The sequence below is a fragment of the Chlamydotis macqueenii genome, chromosome 4, assembly GCF_036417535.1.
Source record: "Chlamydotis macqueenii isolate bChlMac1 chromosome 4, bChlMac1.mat, whole genome shotgun sequence".
Taxonomy (NCBI): Eukaryota; Metazoa; Chordata; class Aves; order Otidiformes; family Otididae; genus Chlamydotis; species Chlamydotis macqueenii.
In genome coordinates, this window is record NC_141559.1 from 15,992,052 (window position 1) to 16,012,615 (window position 20,564).

General features: G+C 37.4%; 1 protein-coding gene across 13 annotated transcripts in view; it reads right to left on the reverse strand.

Annotated features, from left to right (window-relative positions):
• The window catches only part of TTC29 (tetratricopeptide repeat domain 29), a 313,481-nt gene that overhangs the window by 193,357 nt on the left and 99,560 nt on the right, over positions 1-20,564 (reverse strand). For 11 of the 13 annotated variants that reach the window (XM_086747860.1, XM_086747858.1, XM_086747859.1 and 8 more), the window contains one exon: positions 15,416-15,672. The gene's annotated coding sequence lies outside the window, so the exon portion shown is untranslated. Of the gene's footprint in view, positions 1-2,263; positions 2,489-14,478; positions 14,569-15,415; positions 15,673-20,564 lie in introns of those variants that run through there. The other 2 variants (XM_086747865.1, XM_086747867.1) reach the window with 2 other exon arrangements.

Sequence of the window (20,564 nt, forward strand, 5' to 3'; positions counted from 1 at the left end):
AAAAAAAAAAGAAAGGAGATGGAGTAGAGGAGTGGTGGTGGGAAAGAGACCAGAAGTTTGGAGGACTCACCAAGCTAAAATCCAGGCATTGTACTTTAGAAGTTGTTTTAGCTGTCAAATCTGAGAAGTAACCACCAAAATAGGGATATTGTGAAAAGCTTCAATAAAAAGATATTCTTGTCCTAAGTGAAGTTAGTATGGAACAGGCAGTTGTTAAAACAATATCCCTGGGGACAGGGCCACTCTTTGTGCTGTGCAACACCACTATGTCACATTCCAAATGTTGCTGTACCATACTGATACACTGTTGTATCACTAGACAAGATTATTTCTTTCCTGGTTAGAAAATTGATATTTTATAAATTATTCCCATGTGCCAACTGAAATAATATATTATTAGAAAAAGAAAAGTATTCTGATAGATACTAAGCGTGAGTGGATGGTGTTGATTCAGATGTATGATATTGTACTTTTGTCTATAAGATATAGTAAGTCCTGATCATGATACGAGAGTATTTAGCTCTCCTTGAGCATCCTTTTAAAACATCCTCCTAATGACTTCTTGTATCAGCCCCGTCTAACACACTTCATGATTCATTTCTTCACTGTCAGGAAATCAGATTCTCATCTTAGTGTGCATTTATTCTTATGTAATTCATTCCATGAAAATAACTTAAATGAGAGTCTACATTTGGAAATCTGAGAGAGGAAGTGACATGTCCAATGCCATAGAACAGGTCAGTTTTAGGACTAGAAGGTGATGGGCAACATTAACAAAGTGGACTGTTCTTCCAGCTGTCCTAACCACAGTCAGTTCCTTTTACAGTCAAAAAACCTCAAATCTATTAGTCAACCTACTTGCAAAAACACCACAAGCATGTGCATGTCTAATGGCCTAAGTTTTGAAGATATTTTTGGTTTTGCAGTTGGAGGGTCTAGATATACAATTAAGGTAAAATGAGATCAGCTTGAGAGGTGGTACTAAATAGATGTATTCCTAACCTATTGCACTCTATAGCACTATTCTCTCTTCAGAGGGAAAACCAAAATAAAATCAGTGGGGATGTGAGAAAGGGCAAAATACAGACTTTTAAAATGGAGCGACAGATAGAGCAGCAAGTGTTGCTGGAGGAGATGCAATCTCATGCACTACCACAATGCAGAATTCCCCTCAATTTTTTTCTCCTTTGTCAAAGAAGCACTCACATGAGTAACTGCAGATGAAGCAAAATTGGTTTTACAGAGGAAAACAAGTTACAATTTTAATCACAGAAAATACCTGAATTAATAAAAAGGCATACTTTATTCTGTGCCCTTTCAGCACTGTGACGAGTGTGTTGGGGTTCCCCTGATGTTTTGATGGGAATGAGATTTTTGGAGTGCTATTTCTGATCATATTCAGGTTACTGGAAAATGAGGGCCTTATTTTCTGCATGGATAAAAACACAGTGAAAGATTTTAAGAAATGCCTTTTTCAGCCTTAATTATGTCCCTGCTACTCCTGGCTATCCAATTTCTGATTCTGAACAGCTATCCAGTGGTGTAGGGAGTCCTCTCTGCCATCCATGCTTACTCCCAGAGCCTTCAGCATCTCCCTCCGCATACTTGCCTGATGGCTGCACTGATGGGGCCCTTGCAGGTCTATTAGGCCAATGGCTCAGAGCTCAATGGGCATTTAAAACTAATTTACTGAAAGTACTTCTGGCATTCAGAGATGCTAGTGCTGACGTACAAGGCAGCATTTCTTCTGGTAGCAAAGCCTCACATAGCAGAGCAATCACAGTGATTTCTGACAGAAAGTACACCTTTGAAGGCTTTAAGATCCTTGCAGCCTTTAAAAATTTCATTCTAAGCTAGCCAGTTGCAAGCTTAAGCTTCCCATGATCAAAGGCACTCTTGAATAACACTATTATGTTCTCCTCCTTAAATCCTGTCTACTTGGCAGTGTTGGTGAGGAAATGGGCAATTTACTGCTTCTACTAGTGAAGCATATTGAAACATGCAAACTGCATGCATACAACCTCTCACATATTCTGTTGACATCTCGGGATCTGACAACACAGCAATATTTTGAGAAAACCAGATTGCTTTTTATTCGACTATTTAATTTAGAAAGCAGAAAAGTGATCAATGTTTAGTAATAGCATTGCAGGCAAGACAAACATGTAGTTGCCACTTTGTAGTCATATACTTTGAAAGTAACATCTATTTGAAAATAAAATTGGGGACCAAATTTTCAGTCTCTGACTTCAAATTTTCTTACCCAGTTTTGCTTGCTGTCTTGTCTTCACAGGCAGGGTGTATTCAGACAGCTGTTTGCAAGTGCCAGGCGGTTCACCTTATCTTCTCGTTGGTGTATACAAACACATATTTTGCATTGTAGAAGCCAGATGTCCATTCACATTGCTCACACACCCAGTTTTGCCAATATCTACCTGAAGTCATGCTGGGGAACGTGCACCATTTTTGGAAGCATCAGCGATCTCCACTAGGAAAATGGAGAAAGAAACCTCTAGGACACTCTGGCAGGCCAATGCTCTGGCATTTCAAGTTTATCCCAGAACTAATCTGTATGAAAGCGCAATATGAGATGTAAGTCTGTTCCTAACTGTTTGGAAAGCCTGTGAAAGGACAGCTTCAGATGAGACAAACATCCTAGCTCAGCTATTAAGGCTCCCTCGCCATTTAGCAGAACAGGCTGCTTCTTGCTTCTTACACTACTACAGGTATGACCGTGTTCATACTCCAACTCGTCACTATAGTTTTGTGCATACAGCAAAGCTACTCACTAGAGGGAAAGACTGCATAATCAGGATCATCTACATCTTTGCTTTTCCTCATCAAATAACACTAAGCACTCGTCAAAACCTGTCACAGCAAACAAATTAAAAGTTATGAGGAAATGCTAATGGGCTATCTTCTGGCAATCAGGATAAAGAGATTTTTAAGCTACAAAAGAAATTATACGCTCTAGCAATAATGTCTGACCAGGCAACTGATCTATCATAAAACAAAGCAAAAAAACCCCTTCAATAAAAGCTCATATTGCTGCTACCTTGCATACAAAAAGCTGTAATTCTATGTAATGGAAGCAATTGTATTATGGGGCAAGCAGCAAGTGTAATACTTGCCTCAGTGTTGCAATAACAGCTGCATATATGGCAGTAAGGACAACAGAGAAGCACTGCTAACACCGCTGTCCTCATTCAGGGAGAGGTGCTGAGCAAGTCAGGGAAACAATGCGGGCCAGCCAGTGCTGTAACTGTGAAAGAGTTGGAGCTGAGTGTTTGCCAGCAGTGACTGGATCAACGGTGCTGAAGACACCACATCTTTTGAGATGCTCACCATCTCAAAAGAGAGGTGGGGCCACAGAGCCTTGCCCCAGTCTCTAGCTGTTTTGGCAAATTTTCTTTTGCAGAGTAGACTTTTCTCATCTCCCTGTATCATTCGTGATACAAGGCCATTATTGCAGTTATTTTTGCAATAGCTGCAGCTGAGAAGTGGAGAAAAGAATCTAAAAGAATGATGCAAATGATGCAAACATAAATAAACTACTACAGCCACAATATAAAAGTGTCCTAGGCAAAGGAAAGAGAAATGCATTAAAGACTACTTTCCTAGATAGCTGTTAGTTTTACTTGAAATAAACCCCCTATATTCCTATCCTAAAAAAAATTATATATATATATATATATATATATAAGATATTTTCTATCCTACTGACCTGCTCAAAAAAACCCAAATAACACCTGGGAAAAGACTACAGTGTGCAGTTTTAAATTCCTGGGGTTTCCTTACAGAGTGATTTCATGCACATCACTCCCAGCTGGCCCAGTAAGGACCAGCCACCACTGAACGAACACTACAGATTGCTAAGATGTTCTAACAATGCAAATGATACAAAAAAGCGTGAAGTTTGTGAAGGCATGGGGGCAACTTCAATTAGCTCAGTAAGGGAGCCCAGGTCATTTTCCAAGTCTTGACAAACGCAAAGACTCTCAGTGCATACAGATGATCAAAAACTTGGAAGGCTGTCAGCAGAAGCTCAGCAGTGCAGCAGAGAGTCAGACACTCACAGCTCTTTTATATAAAGCTTTGTGCTTAGTGCTGGAAAGTCACAAGACACTTTCACTCATTGTGGTGTGGAGGAAGCACCGGCTTTATAGCAGTACTAATGAATTTTAAGTTCCTCAGTATAGATAAACATTTGCTTTGTAAACACTCTACTAAATTTCATTTGGAATTATTAAGACTGTTCACAGAGTGAAGCCTAGTCAGCTTGATTAAGTGCAGCAAAATACCCTGTGAAGTTTACAAAGAAGTCAGGTAGCTGAGTGATAATTTAACGGTTTGACAGCTGGGAAAATCATGCAACCAAGAAACATCTCATAATAGAATGTTACTTATCATTCCAAAATAAATGAGAAATTATGTCTTTGGGGAAGAAAAACAGGTTAAATAAATAAATAAATAAGACGGGAATGATGAGGAGGTTCTGTTAAGGTTGCTTTTTGAAAGAGAAGCAACAGCAACAATCACCAGGATACTGATAGAAGAGCTCCTGCGTTTCATCGTAAAGCTGCAGTGTTCAAGCAGGGCAAGCTGCTGTTGTTGACAGCGAACAGGGAAGTCAATAAACTCTGCATAGAAGCTTTGCTAACTTTTGAAGGGTTATTAATTGTCAATGGGTTATTCAATTTCAATTATTTCAGTTGAAGAATATTTGTTTGCAAGTACTGATTTAACATCCATGTCGAAGGTAGGAATTGGGGAGGGTCCCAAACACATACTAATCACAAAACCAAGATCCTTTTTAGAAAGTATTAATTGGGAATTCTAGTTGCAAGTAATCTCTTGTAGATTTTCACAGAGCTCTTTCTCTTTTTGCAACTAAAACTATTGATATATCTGTAGTAAACTGGAATGACAATTATTTTTAGCCAGAGAAATGCCATAAAAGACAGGCGTTCTGCTCCAGGAGCTTTATGAGCTGCACACTGAGTCACTGCACAGCAATGTGTAGCAAACAGCGGTACCTAGCTAAAGCACTGATCCTGCCATTTTAAAAATTCTCTTGATTTTGTGTACCACTGACAACTTCTTATTCGGAATTATGGCAGCTTGAGTCCTACTCTTTGGGGAATATCTGCAAGACATTTCAGTGCCTGATTCTTCAGCTAGCTCATTAGGGTGATGAAAAGCCACATGATGAAGGGGCAGTGCCATGCTTGAAGAGCTAGGGGTTCCTGTTGTCTTGAATTATTAAGAAGTCAATATTTAGTGGACTGTTCCTGCCTGCCTGCCTACAGCAGGTGGTACCCCACTGCCTTTCACTTGGAAAGCATCTGCTTGCTCTGAGCCTCCCCAGAGCTTGCTATAGTCATTTGTTCGATTTAAGACAGACACTGTCATTATTCTGTGCAGCACTTCACAGAAATATTTCCTACTAAATGCTTGAACCATCTGAGCAGCACTAGGCAGGCTGCAGGCTTCATTAATAATGCATCTCTGCTTATCAATAGATTTAGACAACTGGTATTTAGAAGCTTCTTCAGAAGGAGTGGGGTTTTTTTTTCACACCAGTTAGCTTCATTCTGTCAGTTCCTTGATGTAGACATTACATCCAACTGAGTTCTGAAAGGCAGAGGTGCTAAAATGGTATTTGAGCTGCTCCCTTGCTTTGGAGCACCATTTGACTGATGTAACTCTTAAGATCAACCCCTCTGTTGCGTTATTCTTTGCTGGTTTCAGGGTTTGGGAGGAGGGGTGGAGGCAAGGCAACTTTTACATTAAGACAGAAATTTGCATTTATCTTGCTTAAAGTACATGGAAGCATTGGCTTTGCATTCTCAACAAATTTAACTTCCACTAAAGCTTCTCTGGACTGTGCTCAGAAATGAGGGAAGAAGATTCAGTTTTAGTTACCTTATGATGTGCAGAGAAGCGGCAACCACTTTTGGCAAAGCACTGAGGATTCTAAAAACAATTAAAAAAAAAAAATCAAACTGCTACCCAGGTCAAACAGCAGTGTGGACAAAGTAGCTCCTGCCCAATTTAATAAAGGGGCAGGGAAAACAAAGACATAATTCAATTTTGGTGGGGGAAAAAAAAAAAAGCACCCTTGAGTAACTATGTCATACTTATAGGGAAGATATGCTTGGATTTGTTTTGGTTCTGCTAGTAAGCCTTCCTTCTGGATCAGGTTTCCCCTCCATCACCGCCTTGGTGAATACCACAGCCTTCCGATGGATTTCTGCAGTGCAGTTTTCTTGTTTGCTGGGCTGGTTCTATTTGCTATCCACAAACCTTTTTAAATTTTAAAAAAAATATTTTTAATGAAGCGCTCCAGCAAAGGGTTAGAAAAACTTAATATGTACAGATCTTACCTACACTGTCATCTTTATGGAAAGTTTACAGAAGTCTCTTTCAGTCCTGTTACCTCCATCCCTGCATGAGGAGAAGCCGCTGTTTGCTGCAGTTTCTACCTACCCATGTCTAACTGATGTGAATCCACTCAGCAACTTCGCATGTTTTGGTAGACCTGGAATCCTTCAGTGGTTTCATATCCTGTTTGTCTCTGGCTTGCACAAGGAAGTCAGTCTACACAGTTTTCTTTCTTTCTTTTGCTATTTGCTTGACATAATTCCTTGATTCTTCATTATAGGAAATTTAATAAGGATTTTTTTTTCCTTCAACTATAGGAATCAATTAAATGAGAGAGGCTTTAGCAGAAAGTATGGAAATGTTAACATACAATAGCAATGGACAAAGTTTTCTGTCAGGCTAGTTGCAGATTGCTTTTACTATAAACCAGTTTCAGTGCAGAATTGCTGGTTGCTAATGAAATAATTATACACCACTTTTTTTTTTTTTCCTGGGCCAGTAAGATTCACTGTGCATGCCCAGATTAACCACACATGCACATTAGATTTAAAACCTCTTGGACCCACCAGAGATACGGCGTACATCAAGCAGAATTCCATGCGAGCAGCTCTCCAATCTGCTGTCCAAGGCACTGTTCATTTAAATGCCCTGGTTGCTGGCAAATTAAGGGTCCAGTCCTGTACCCATTGATTTGAGAAATACTCAACCAGCACCAGGATGCTGTTTGTACGCTGTACTTTGTGAATAAGCAAACACTTATTAAAATGTTGACACTGGCACATGACTGGGAACTGCTGTACAGAGTCTCAGCATTTGCTGAAGTTTGTGGGAAGCTAAAGTTTGTCCAAAAAGGGCAGAATTTCGCTGTAATGAATAGGATGACATTCACTATGTAAACAAGGGAAGCTGAGCTGCAGCTGCTGCTGTGCTTACAACAGAAGTGCCCCTTTCAAATATCTGTCAAGAACTGAACATGAAACCCAATTCTGTGATGCTCCAAGGACAGAATTATGATATGGGGAATAAAGCCACAGTTTTTTAAAAAAATATTTTGTTCTATTGGTTTTGTGCAAATATGTAGGAAATTAAATTATTTCAGTCACAACTCTTCTAATTTCGAATTACACAATGGACAAAGCCTTTCATAATTACACTTATTACAGGGGATTGAACATCCATGCTGAAAGGACCTCTTTGGAAGGAGTTTGCATCGTACCCCTGTCCGCAGCAACTAGGTCACACATGATTTCTCCAAAGATGTAAGAGCATATTTCAGATGGACAACTTCTGGATCAAAAGACAGTTCAATCTCTCTGCCTCTTAATTCCTCAGCCTCGCTAAGAGGTGCCATTGGTAACTAATTCGCGGCTCTGTCCACCAGTAACTATGCTGTTGTCAAAAACTTGTTTAATAAATTAAGAATGATTATTTAAGCAGAAGTACTGTAATGTATGGGGACTCAATGTATTAATTATGTTATTTTTCTATTTTGAAGGAATAAATTGCCTTATACCATCACTTTATCCCTCTGACAGGGTAAAATTTACCTGTGTTGTAGAAAGTAAGTACAAGATCTTCAGCCTTATCTATATACAATCTTGATACATATCGTCACATCCTCAGTGGACAAAGAAAATGCAGTAGACTATAGGCACGTGCAAAAGCAATGAAGGAGCAAAGAAGCTGCAAAGAAGCAAGAAATTGTGCATGGGCCTCTATTTCTACAGATTCAGTGCCTCTAAACTGTTAGGAAGAGCAGCAGCTGTTCCTGAAGCTGAAGCAATAGCCACCTAGGAACAGGAGCACTGAGCCTCATACTTTGGCTTGGAGGTGGAGAACACCACCTACGTCATCCTGTTCTTCATCAGGACAGTATGTTTTCTCTATCCCACCACAGAAAATTATCTCACGCTCCGGCTAGTCTGCTTTTTCAACTGTCATCAAACAGAATTAAAATTATGATTTTTTTTTTACAAGCTCTTATTTTCTTGCTTCATGCACAGTTAAAAAAAAAACCCCAATAAAATAAAACTGGTTTAATAATTTTTAAAGAGATTTAAAATGATACTCACTTTATCAAGGCTGATGAAAATGACAGTAGTGTCAGAGGGTAACAGGTTGCTAATAAATACAATAGTTTAGGAAAGTGCTATTCTTGTCATGGAAAAATATATTCTGAGAAAAATAATACCACTGTAATTCATTTTTGAAAGCTATAGAGACTTCTTGGATGAGGAATGCAGTTATTAAAGGCAAAAGTACACAATATGTTGTAATGAAATGGTTGTGCTACACACTTCATTAAACGTTTTGTGAGCCGTTTGGGAAATTCCAGCTCTCCTCCCTCAGAGGGAAATGTTTTACATGGCTGGATCACTAGAGGGAGCACACAGAGCAAGACCGACAAACAAAACCACGCTGCCGTGGTGCCTCCAGCCTGAAAGCAAAGCTGAACGTGGGGAAAGATGAACCAAGGAGTACCAGAATTGGAAATTATTCTTCCAGTGCAAGGAGTATGGTTACAGGATTCATTGAGAAAGACCTGAACACTTCCAGCTATCAAAAATAAGTTGATACAGCAATGCTGAAGTTCTTTCTGAGCAACACAGTTGGGGAAAAGCTGACAGACTGTGCGTTGCACGTGTCCATTGGAAGAAAACATGCTTGTCATATGAGATGCTGAAAAGCTTAAAAATTCAGAGAGCACAGTAGGGAGTCTTCCAGAAGGATTCAAAGAACTGCTATGTTTTGAATGTGTTGACTGTTTGATTTACAATATTTAAAGGTAGAAAATAAAGGGGAAAAAAACCAGTCAAATTTTATATGAACCTCAGAGAAACAGAAGCTAAGGAAGGGCTGAACTGAAAGTGTACTGGAATATCTACGATATTTGCATGATCATTTCAAAAGCTCACCATTTATGTAAAAAAAAACCAAAACAACACCCCAAAGAAAAATAAACTCCTAACTCTGTGCTTTAACATTATGAGCCGTATTGCTGAAATAATACTGTTTACAAAACACGTTTTATAGTTTTCTTTTACTTTAATCCACTATTCCTTTTAGACGAGCAACAAAAGCTACCTTAGAGACAAAAGAACCAGTGCAGAAGAAACTGCACATACATCACAGAAGCCAGTGAGCTACCAAAGTGCTGTGTCTACCTTAAAAGAATTTACAATCACGCTGTAAACTTGAGGTATACACCCAGCAGACTGTATAAGGCAAACCTGAAGGTATTGTTGTGCAATGTTATAGAAATAACAGGTAATAGAAATAGTGGAAACTTCTCTTTTTGCTCATTGTTTATCAAAGCCTGCAGCCTATTAACCTTGCTGTTTTCCCTCAACTAGAGTTTACTGTAGCATAAAATGAAGACTGACATTTTAAATGAATACTTTAACTGGCAAAGTTGTTATTAGTGTCTTTGAGTAATCGCAATAACAATTTTCTCTGCCCATATCCATAGACTTACACTCAGAAGGCCCCTGTGGATATGAATAGCAAGCAGCACCAAAAATGTACCATCTGGCACCCCCAGGCTTCACTTAGAGAATTTTGCATCGAGTCCAGTGAAATTTTGAGTAAAGACTGACATTAGTTTGAGTGACTCTTGTTCCTTAGTCGTTGGCGGAAGGAACGGCACTGCCACACACTGATACAGTGCACTGAGTGGTGTGCATGCATGCAAACCAGAGTATTTCAGTCTTAAACTTCTCTCCTTGAAAGAGGAATTATGAATTTTAGCAGTGAAATGCTATTAACAGTCAGCAACCAAGTCTACCTGTCAGCCCTCCTCCTGCATCCCCTCACAAATGTGTGTATGAACAAGCAAGCATGGGGGTGGGCATGCGTTTCCAACTGCAGCAATCTCATCTCTGTGTGGAGCTCTTGCTGGGTGGTCCTGCACGATTTTGTGGCAGGAGATAAACCCAAGTCCTAAACTGTCAGTAACCTGCCGATCCCAGCAGCATTCATTTCTAGGACATTCATGACTTTTGATGTTCCATGCATAATTTTCTTCCTTTAGGCACAATGTTCATCTCAGTCTATGAATGGTTCTTTTATTGCTTACTGTGATCATTTCACTGGTAGAGAGCTCCTTGGTTGAGCCATATCTGTTCGGGTAAGAGGCTATAACACAAGGTTATTCGTATTGTAAGAGTAATACATTTTTTTTTTCTGGTATATGCATACATAATACAACTCTATCTCTTTCCATATGTGCAGATATAGGTGATACAGCAGAACAAGTCTGAAGTATATAAAGATTGCCAAGCTAATCATTCACAAACTGACAAAAATACTTTAAAAACAAAGGAAACTCTAGTCTTACGGTTATTCATACAACCTTCAGTTTCTCCATGAAACACTAGTATGGTACAATCTTAAACATCATTATCACTTCATTTTTTTTTTCTCCCTACAAAATCACTGCCTTATTCAACAAACATTTACATATTAAGTACTGTTCAGGGAATGGATCATTCCAAACCTTATTCTCACACACTCCCTATTCCTGCACTGAGAATAAAATAATTGATTTCTGCGACACCAGTTTCATCGTGCTTTGCAGCAAGAATGCATATATTTTTTACATACATAGCCTTCATCAGCAGAAAAATTATTATTTCCATTTTACAGGAGAACTAAAAGCCAGAGAGATTAAAGTAAAAATGTCAAGTGACCACTAATTTTATTAACGACACTGAAATTGAAATTAATTTTACAGAGGTAAACTCATCTTCATTGACTCCGATATTTTTTTTTCCTGTAACTTCCTCCTGAATTTATTGCACACCTTTCAAATGGGACAGTAAAAGAGGAGGAGTCATATACTTGTCTTCTCCTCTTGTCTTGCCTTTTTCTGAGAGACTTTTCCGCTCTGCCACGGCACTAAGTGCAATGCCACATGTAAGTCCCCTTTAGCCTAGCTCTCTGAATGGCAAGCCAGAGGGCTCATGTTAAGCTTTGTTTATTGATATCCTACTAGCAAATAAAACAAGCCCCCTGAAGAGATTCTTACAAAATATACTATGACACAGATTTTGACAGAGGGAGAAAGTGTGAAGAAGTTGTGGGACTACAGCCCCTCTTTCAGCAGTTCTCAGTAACAAGGAACATGCTCTCAGGTGTATGAGGTGAGTTTTCCTATCAGTTATTTAAAGGTGTCACACATCGCTCTACTTAGTGTGTGCCTGCTTCTTGGAAACGACGTAGGATGAGAATTTTTCCTCCTTGTTCAATTTTTGTTTGCAAAGCTGAAGAGCTCTGCAAAGAGCTGAAATGAACAGTAAAATCTGGTTTAACACAGCTTTTGGCCATTCTTGCTTCAGTTCTGTATCTTTTAACCTCCAGGGCATAACAGTTCCTCCTATTCAATCCCCTTTTGCATTCCTTATGGATTTTCTTCTTACTTTTAACACACAGTTTAAGATTACTATAATTCCAGGGAGATCTAGACTCCTTTCTACTTATATCGTCTTGCTTGCTGCTAAAACTTTTCTGATTCAAAGTTATTATATGCCTCCTCCATGTTCAAATATGTAAGCTTCCCAGTACTCACTAAATATCCTCAGTTTTTAAATTTGCCTTTCTAAGGCCCCAGAAATACAGATTTATCTTTCACTTTTCTCAGAAAGAGAATTGGACAAAGTTGAATCTGCTCTAAGTTTAGTTTTTATGTTCAGCCCCTTTAGATCTTGCTGTCCAGTGAAAGTAAGCATAACACATTTTTTGCTGGTTCACTGATCATTTAGAAAAAATAAAAATCTACCTTCATTCATTTCCACAAATATCTGAGACCTGACTTTATTAAAAAATAAATTTGGGAAAAAAAGTTACAGTATTCAAATGTTCAGTTTTTCAGTGGATGGTTTTTTGTGCCCTACTGGCACAATACATTAAGAAGTTAAAGTCTCAGCCAATATAGCATCAATCTCCTTGCCTCCACATCTATCCCTAAGCTTCTGCTCTTCTCAGAACAGAGATACTTCCCAGAAGTATCTTTTAATAGGATTAGGAAAATAATATTAATTAATTTCATGCTTAAAGAGTTGAGGATTAAATCCAAATGTAAAGGGAAATAAATGTTGCTTCAAACTAAGGAACAGTAACATACTTTTTAAAAAACTTAATAAGAAGGCAAGATCCTACAGCATAAAGCCTCTTGCCATGTGAAATCCACTGCTCAAATAAGAAAATGTCTGCAGTTCCATGAAACCTTAAAGCTCTCTGTGGTATTTCCATCATCATTGCTCTTGTCCTAAAAGCATTTGCCTTGACATCCCTGACTGCTGGTGCCACCACACACTCACAGGCAATAGGGCACAGCCTGGGCCTTCTTACGCCGAGATGTGAAAAATCAATTGAATCCCCAGCAGATGGAATCACTGGTGCAGAAAGTGCCCATACACTAACAGTTATTCTGTGATACCAAAGTCTTGAAAGAGGATACTGCAAACGCATACACTACAAGAAAAAAAAAAGGGTGATTTAATTGACAATAACTCTCTGCATGATGCTGTTATTTTGAGGCTCTGTCCTTCTACAGAGATGCTAGTATTCCCTGGTAAATTAAGAATTTCTCTCCAAATATTTCCTATTCACTGATAACACACAGATACATGATACAATGTGGTATGATACACACTGATACATGACACTGTCGCATCACGATAGTGAAACACACAGAATATTTCTATTCCCTTACCATTATGCATTAAAAATAGACAAGACTGACAGCAAAGTCTTTACATACTGTGATGGGAAACATGATTTTTATTTCTATTCCAGACTTGTCTGATTCTAGGTTCTATATACTTATTTTACTAAATAACATTTAATTATTACATTCTACGCATACTATCTATAATATACAATTTAGTCCTGAGTATGAATAAATCCAGCCTGACTCCACTTTCTTCCCATTTTTTCCTTCCTTCTTTTTTTTTTTTTTTTCCCTGTCATTTTCTATATTTTCTGCTGGTTTTATCAGCTTCTTCTCACCTCTCTTTCAAATTCCTTCTTTCTGTCTTTCACTTCACATATTGCCTTATATATCTGTGCTAACATCCAGCTGAGCTGCAGGGAGGATTTTTCTAGTGTATTCTGTTTGTGTCAGTCCTATTATAACATACTTCAGATGATATATTACACTTGAAAGCTTCTAGTATAAATATACAGAAGTCATATTATCTATTCCCAAAAGAATGTTAATCATAAGCCTTTAATCATAATGATAATATACATATTTGGAAAAAAACCCAACCCTGTTGTATGGTTAAGCATAGGAATAGATGTCAGAAGATACATGTTCTCATCTTGGCTTTTGCACAGTCTTGTGGTCACAGGGAAACTATCTGATTTTCTTTTCTGGTTTTTAGTTTGCTTGTTAAAATACATGAATAATATTGGCTTGCTTGTTTGGGTGATGCTTAATTTAGCTAATGTTTAAAAAGCCTTTGAAAATATTGACTATGCCAGGCTAAAGATGTGAAAATTATTATTAGCTGTCAATTACGTTTTATAGAAAACACCGTGGCTGAACACTCATCAAACTAGTAAATTAGTAGAAAAAAAAAAGTAAAATTGAGAAACAAGAAGAAAGAGGAAGAAGAATAAAGACTGGCTTGAAACAGAATATATTGGAGCCTGAGTGTGGTCCGAGGCAACAAACTTTCGCATGAAATCTTCATAGTCTGCACAGCTACTCCTCACCTGATGTGTGAAACTGCAGCCTACACACATAGACTGGTCAAAATGAAACATTCCAGTTTTAAATTCTGCAGTTTTCTGTATAAACTCTGTGCTGTAACTATACTGATGCTAATGGTATGAGGTCATTTAACTTTGATCTATAATGACAAGAGCACTCGCTCCCTAATTTAGTGGAAAAAATAAACTTTCGGCAACCTTGGACGCTCCCTGTGCGCTGCTGTGCGTGCTTTCTTTCAGACTTAGAATTGAGCACACTCTAGCGGTCTCCAGCATGCTAGGAAAACCGTGCACACAGAAGCACAGTCCGACAGAACAAATGAGTTCATACGTTTAACCGTGTAATATGACACAATGGTTCAGCTGTGGACAACTCACCCATGGTCTTCCAGCAGTTTGAGAAACTCTGGCCTAAAGACTGATGATGATCGATACTTGCGATTTCTACTTTCTATAGCTTGCTTCTCAATGAGATTATATAATGCTTTATAAACATACCAGGGCAATTTATGGAAAAAAAAATGCACGTCACTAGATTAACCAGTTTGAGATCATAATTTATCTCTGATGGTCTTTCTTTGACAGCAAGAAAACAAAAGAAAATTAAAACTGATAGGGCTGTTCTAGTAATGTCAAAAGTTGGCATTCTTTATCAGTCTTTAACTTAAAAGCAGTCCTTGTCAGAATAATGATAAAGGCATCATAGAAATTTTGCTTTTCATCTGTCTGACATAGAAATCAATGATCCAGAAAACAAATCATTATTTTTTTTTAAAAAAGTGAATATGAAACAAGCCAGCTTGTCTACATTTTATATTTATCTTTGACAGAGTCAGTTATACCATTTCTCTGAGCACTCACTCATAGTTGAAACTGCTCCCTCCTCCCAGTTATAACACTGACCCCGTTTAGAGAGCACATCACAAATAGATGCACTGAAATCAGTAGCCTTTTCCAGGGTGTGAGCTGACATAATGGGCAGCTTTGCTTTCTCTTGGGAGCAAGCACTCTCTTTATCACTAGGACAAATGACCTGTAGGAGAGGTATCCAAGGCCAGACACTCTATTTCCTTATAAATGCCAGATCAGATCATAACACATCACTGTGACTCACTGTGTTCATGACCAAGCACTTCGATTTCCAGGGAAAGCGTGAAGACTTGGCAGACTAAAGCCAAGCTCTGTGTATGTCAGAGTACACTGTCTAAGCAGATGTATTACTTCTAAAACTTCACTTTCCCTTTCAGTACATAGCTTTGAAATTCATAGCTACAAACAGACCAAACCACTTACATTATCAATAAGTGAGGTTTACCTTACGGCAATTGTGATCTAGTAGAAATGGCATAAATGACGTGTTTTTCACATCAGGGAAGGGAGATTTGCAGCTCTCAAGGGGGCTCCTCCAGGATCCTTCACTTTGGATTTTTTCTTTTTCTTTTTTTTTTTTTTTGATTGCAGGTCCTTGTTCCTCAGAGTGGGTAAGTGCCAGCAGTCATATTTCCTTTCTCAGAAGTACAAGGCTCCACCTCATGCCTCTATAATCCTGAGAGTAGGGAAGGATTACTGAGCCTAAAAAAAAAATAATAAAAACAAATCTTTGTCAGGCTTGAATGAATCAGAAAAAGAGAAATAGAACTATTCCATATTTTGGAGGCAGAAAAAGAACGAACCCTACTATGGGAAAAATTAAAGGTAAATTAAGAAAGCAGATGAGAAGTAGAGAAGGAAAATAAAGATTAGATGATAGAATATGGGACAGAGAGAAAAGAAAATGGAATCAAAAGAAAAGGATTAGAAACAAGAAAAAGAGGAGAGGAATTTTGTAATAAAAAGGAAGTATTAGAAATAAAAATATTTACTTTCCCTTTGATGCATCTGTTAAGATTAACTGAAGTCTAAAAAAAAAGGAAAATGTTAAATACCCACAGTTAATAGAAAAGTTTTTTCTTCCCAAAGAAAAAAAAACAGAAGAAACCTAGGAAATTAGAAAGATAATACATGTGGAGGGAAAGAAAAATATCAAGGTGTAACATAAGGACATAGGCCTTCACATTGGTCACCAGTTCAGCTGCCCTGTAACCATAAACAGTGATATTATGGAAGCCTAGATCGGAATGGCCCACCAGATATTGTGTTCGTATCAGGTCATGAAACACTCAACAGAGCATCGACGGTATCTTATGTCCCCACAAAAGACATATTTTAGGTTAAAATTATCAGAAAAATCTCAGAAACTCTACCTCCATGCTCTACAGGAAAGCTACGAAAGTATTTATTAGTGTTAGCTTTTCTGACACCCTGACTTTCCATACAAAGCCAACAAGATATATGAAAGTGGAGGATATCAGAGACTTCAATTTAAGCTCCTTTGATAACACAACTCTTAGGATGCATCATTCTCCTCAATGAAGGTTTTCACAAGCTTAGATGTATTCCTCAATGCAATATTCAAACACATCCATAGATGTAGGAAAATACTCAAATGTATTGTCAAATTAGGAGCATAAGCGTAACAGCATTCATTTCTGTTCATGTCAGATGGACTATATTTAATTCCAAGTCTGAGAAATTTGTGAGAAAAGGTCTTGATCCTTTGAACTCTTACTCCTAAACTGTTTTCAGAAACTCTCAGTAACTGAACTATTCTAAAAACCAGTACTGAAACTTAAATACCTATTGCAATGAAGAGCAGTTCTAGGGCAGTGGACCATGCAGATTATCTGTCTCCCTCCTCCGCCAAGGATATTGGTCTCCTGCTTACTGTGCTTTTATCTGTGTTTATCCTCTAAACTAAACTAACTGAAATCACATCTTTATCTTCTGCTCCTTGGAAGTCCTTCCTACTGTTTTCATCTTCTTAGTGGAGCCTATTTTCTTTTCTACGAAAGTGGCATAAATAATAGTGGATGGAGAAACACAACATGTTTGGTAAGTCTGGTTATAGTCAGTATATTTTAGCTGGCTAAGTCTGAGATTTCCCAGTGCAGAAATTAGGAGTCAAAATGAAACTTCTCCAGACATTACTTTTTAAAATAGCAATTTAAACAAAACTACTTATTTTGCTTTAAATGTTGATGATAATGTTTTCTCCACACACATTGCGTTATGTTGAACGTAAAGCAAGACCAAGTTCTGAAAAGAAATTTTTATCTGATGAAAACAACTTTTAAAAGAAGGTCTCACAAGAGCATTTAAAAATGAAATATACCACTACCAGATAACAAATTATCAAAGCCTTGTAGTTTAGTCTTGTTTTTGTTGTGAAGATGCTAGAGAGTTGTGCTTGCTCTCTTTTCTCCCTGTTGCCTTCATACAACCGCATGGAAATTCCTCTTAATCATATTTATGTGGAACAAAAGGTTGCCTTCCATTTTTAGAAAGCTGGTTTACTCTTTCTATAAAGCTATTGAAAAACTACAGTCACAGGAAGGTTTGGGGACAGCAAACAAGATGGAATCAAAGCTAAAGTAAATTTAATGTAAAAATAGAAAGTATTTGGAATTATTATTTCTGCTTTACCATTTATGTTTACTTGCAAATGAATGTTCCTTTCTTTCTTTAGCATGTTCTTGGTGTTTAAAAGGGTACATATATTAGAAATCAGTTTGTATCTCTCAGAGAAAGATGGTAGCACTTATATGTCTGTCTGTGTGTGTCAGAAGAGTTAGAAGTATGAGTTTTATATATAGATACATTGAGATATATACTTTTATATATATACACGTAGGCTTCTTGGTCCCACAAACAAAACTTGGGTATAGGCAAAAATATGTTTCCACTTTCTACACCATACCAACCACATGTCTGGTTTTGCACAACACAATTACTCTTCCCTAGAGTCAGCAGGAAATAGATTCAGTAACAGCATCTAAAGAGTACAGAACAGAGATCAGTCCTTGTTAAGTTTATATTTTATATGAGTGTCATGTTAGAGAAAATGCACAGGCATAAACTCTCCAGACAGTAGATTGCCATTATTAGCTTTTTCCCAAGCAACTCTGCGACACCTATTTTCAGGCGTCCTGATGAATCAGAAGTACCTTCAAATACATTAAAGAGTGAGACAGAAGCAGGCAGGTCAGAGGAAGAGAAAGATCTATAGGCTGGGTCCTCCATCTCTAAGAAAAGAAAAAAACCCTATACTTACTCTTATCCTTGGTAAACTACCAGGTTTTATTTGTTTGTGCAGAGCTTTGTTTCATTATAAATGGCAGCATCTGTTATGCTTTCCTTGATACTTCTGCATAAAGGTGTAATGGTAAAATACCATTTACTGTCTTACAGTGATACATTACACTTAATTGAGCATAACTTCTGTCATTTATATTGGTAATAATATTTTGCAATAATTTGTTAGCTGAAATGGTGTATTACTTTTTTTTTTAAGAAAAGGTTAAAGCAAGTGCTTTATTTGAACTTCAGAGATATTCATGTTGATAGCATTTAGCAGAATTATTAAAAGTTATCTAAATAACAAAACACAGTAGTTAAACTATGATTTTTTCCAAGCAAAAAAAATTATTTGCTAGGCTTGTTATACAGATATTTTAAACATCTATGTTAATCATGCCAATCATTTTTTAAAAAAGCTTTGACTTTGTGGAAGGGGTATTTATGCAGGGTAGCTGTGATAAATAAATAAGTGCTGGAATTTCTAATCCTACAGATGATTTGCTCTTGCAAGCTGAGTACAAAACTTCACTAGCAATTTGCACATGTAAGGCTGCATATACATACACACATTGCCCAGAGTGAATCATGCAAGAAAATTAGACTTCTAGAGTTTCCTTTTCAGTAGTAACAGAGTGCCCTGCATTACAGAGGCTGGAGACCCATTATACTCAGCTGTATCTAAAAAAGACAGTTTCTCAATCAATTAAATCATGTATCTTTTGTTCACTCTACAATATGATATATTGTGATTCTTTAAATTAGACATACATAAAGCAGCAGTGACAGTGGCTGAGTAAGGGTAAGTATGCACCTGAACCTATGGAAATGCAGGTTTCATAGCTGTGGACAAAGATAATGGCATGCAAGGAACTGCTATTCCCGAAAATGATGTAGCCTTTCATCCCTAATAACCAAATAACAAATGGTAAGTCAGTACTTGGGAGCTACTGTAGCAAGCAGATCTCCAGGAAACAAAGTTCCCCACAGACTCTTCCTTGATCTTAAAGCTTAACGTGAAACATTTATATGCACGTAGCACCTGGCCAGAAGACGTGGGAAGGCACTTTTATCACACTGGCTGTATTTCTTTCTTAAATAATAGATTTCCTCTTTTTTTTTTCCCCTCTCCTGGAAATGGAATACATGCTCAATAATGTTTCTGTATTTTTATTTTTTTTTAAACAGTTTAAGAACAAGCAGACAATCTTGAAAACCTCAACATGACACCATCATGAAAACCATTAACACCCCTCAAACTGTCTGGTGCTGAACTACATCCCAATTTTTAAAAGCAAAAATATGTAGTCAAAATAAGTTAAGCATTATTTGGATGAAGAAGTATTTTTTTTTAAAAAAAGATGTGTTAAGCTTAATTGAATGCTAATCTTCCACTTACATTTCTTTGAGATCCAGGCACATGGATAAATGATGCACAGACTACCTAGGTCCAACTGAAACTACACCACGAGATGGTTAAATTATGTACAGTATTTTCCCAAAGGCATTCCACAGGAGTGAAGAACAACAGCATGTGAACCTTAAATCACTGCTCCAAACTATTGACTGTTCACAATGGTTGACTCACGTGTCTTAAGCGGAAGTTAATGTGTCACATATATAATATATATGTAAATCTGCATAATGTAGCTATATCTTTCTGTTCTTCAAATTATTCTTTTTTTTTATTTACATCTCTAATGTAGCATAAAATCAGTTATATATGCAAGCCTCCATGATAGCAGCATAAAGCAACCTCTATGTACATGCTTCCACTAAAGCAAACAGGAAAACACACTTTGAATCAAATGACAAGGAGCTTAGTGCAATGCTTATTCACCTTTTGCTGTACAAAAAATGAAAGATTTCCATATGGATTTTTTTTTTTTCAGTATTAATATTCTTTTTACAAATAATAAATCCCCAAATTTGTTATCCTTTAAGATCAGCATCTGTTGAGTGCATGGGCTGAGAAAATAGTCTTTTTTTTTTTTTTGGGCAAAACAACTTCATGTCTTTCTCAAACAAAAAGCTTTGATTTTGCTTCAGCTTTGCAAATAACTCCTGCATTTAGGCTGACAGCAAGCCAGGAAAAAAAAAATCCAAAACCAGATTACTGAAAATTGCAAATTGAGGTATTTGTTCATTTGAGTTCCTGACTGTGGCTCCATTGCTACTGTGATACAAAGAGATTTTTCTGTGGTTTAAATGTGAGAGAACATATTTTTAAAAAGAAATTGTGAAAGAAGTTTTCACCCTGGTTATTTCTGTGGTCTGGGACATGCAGAGTT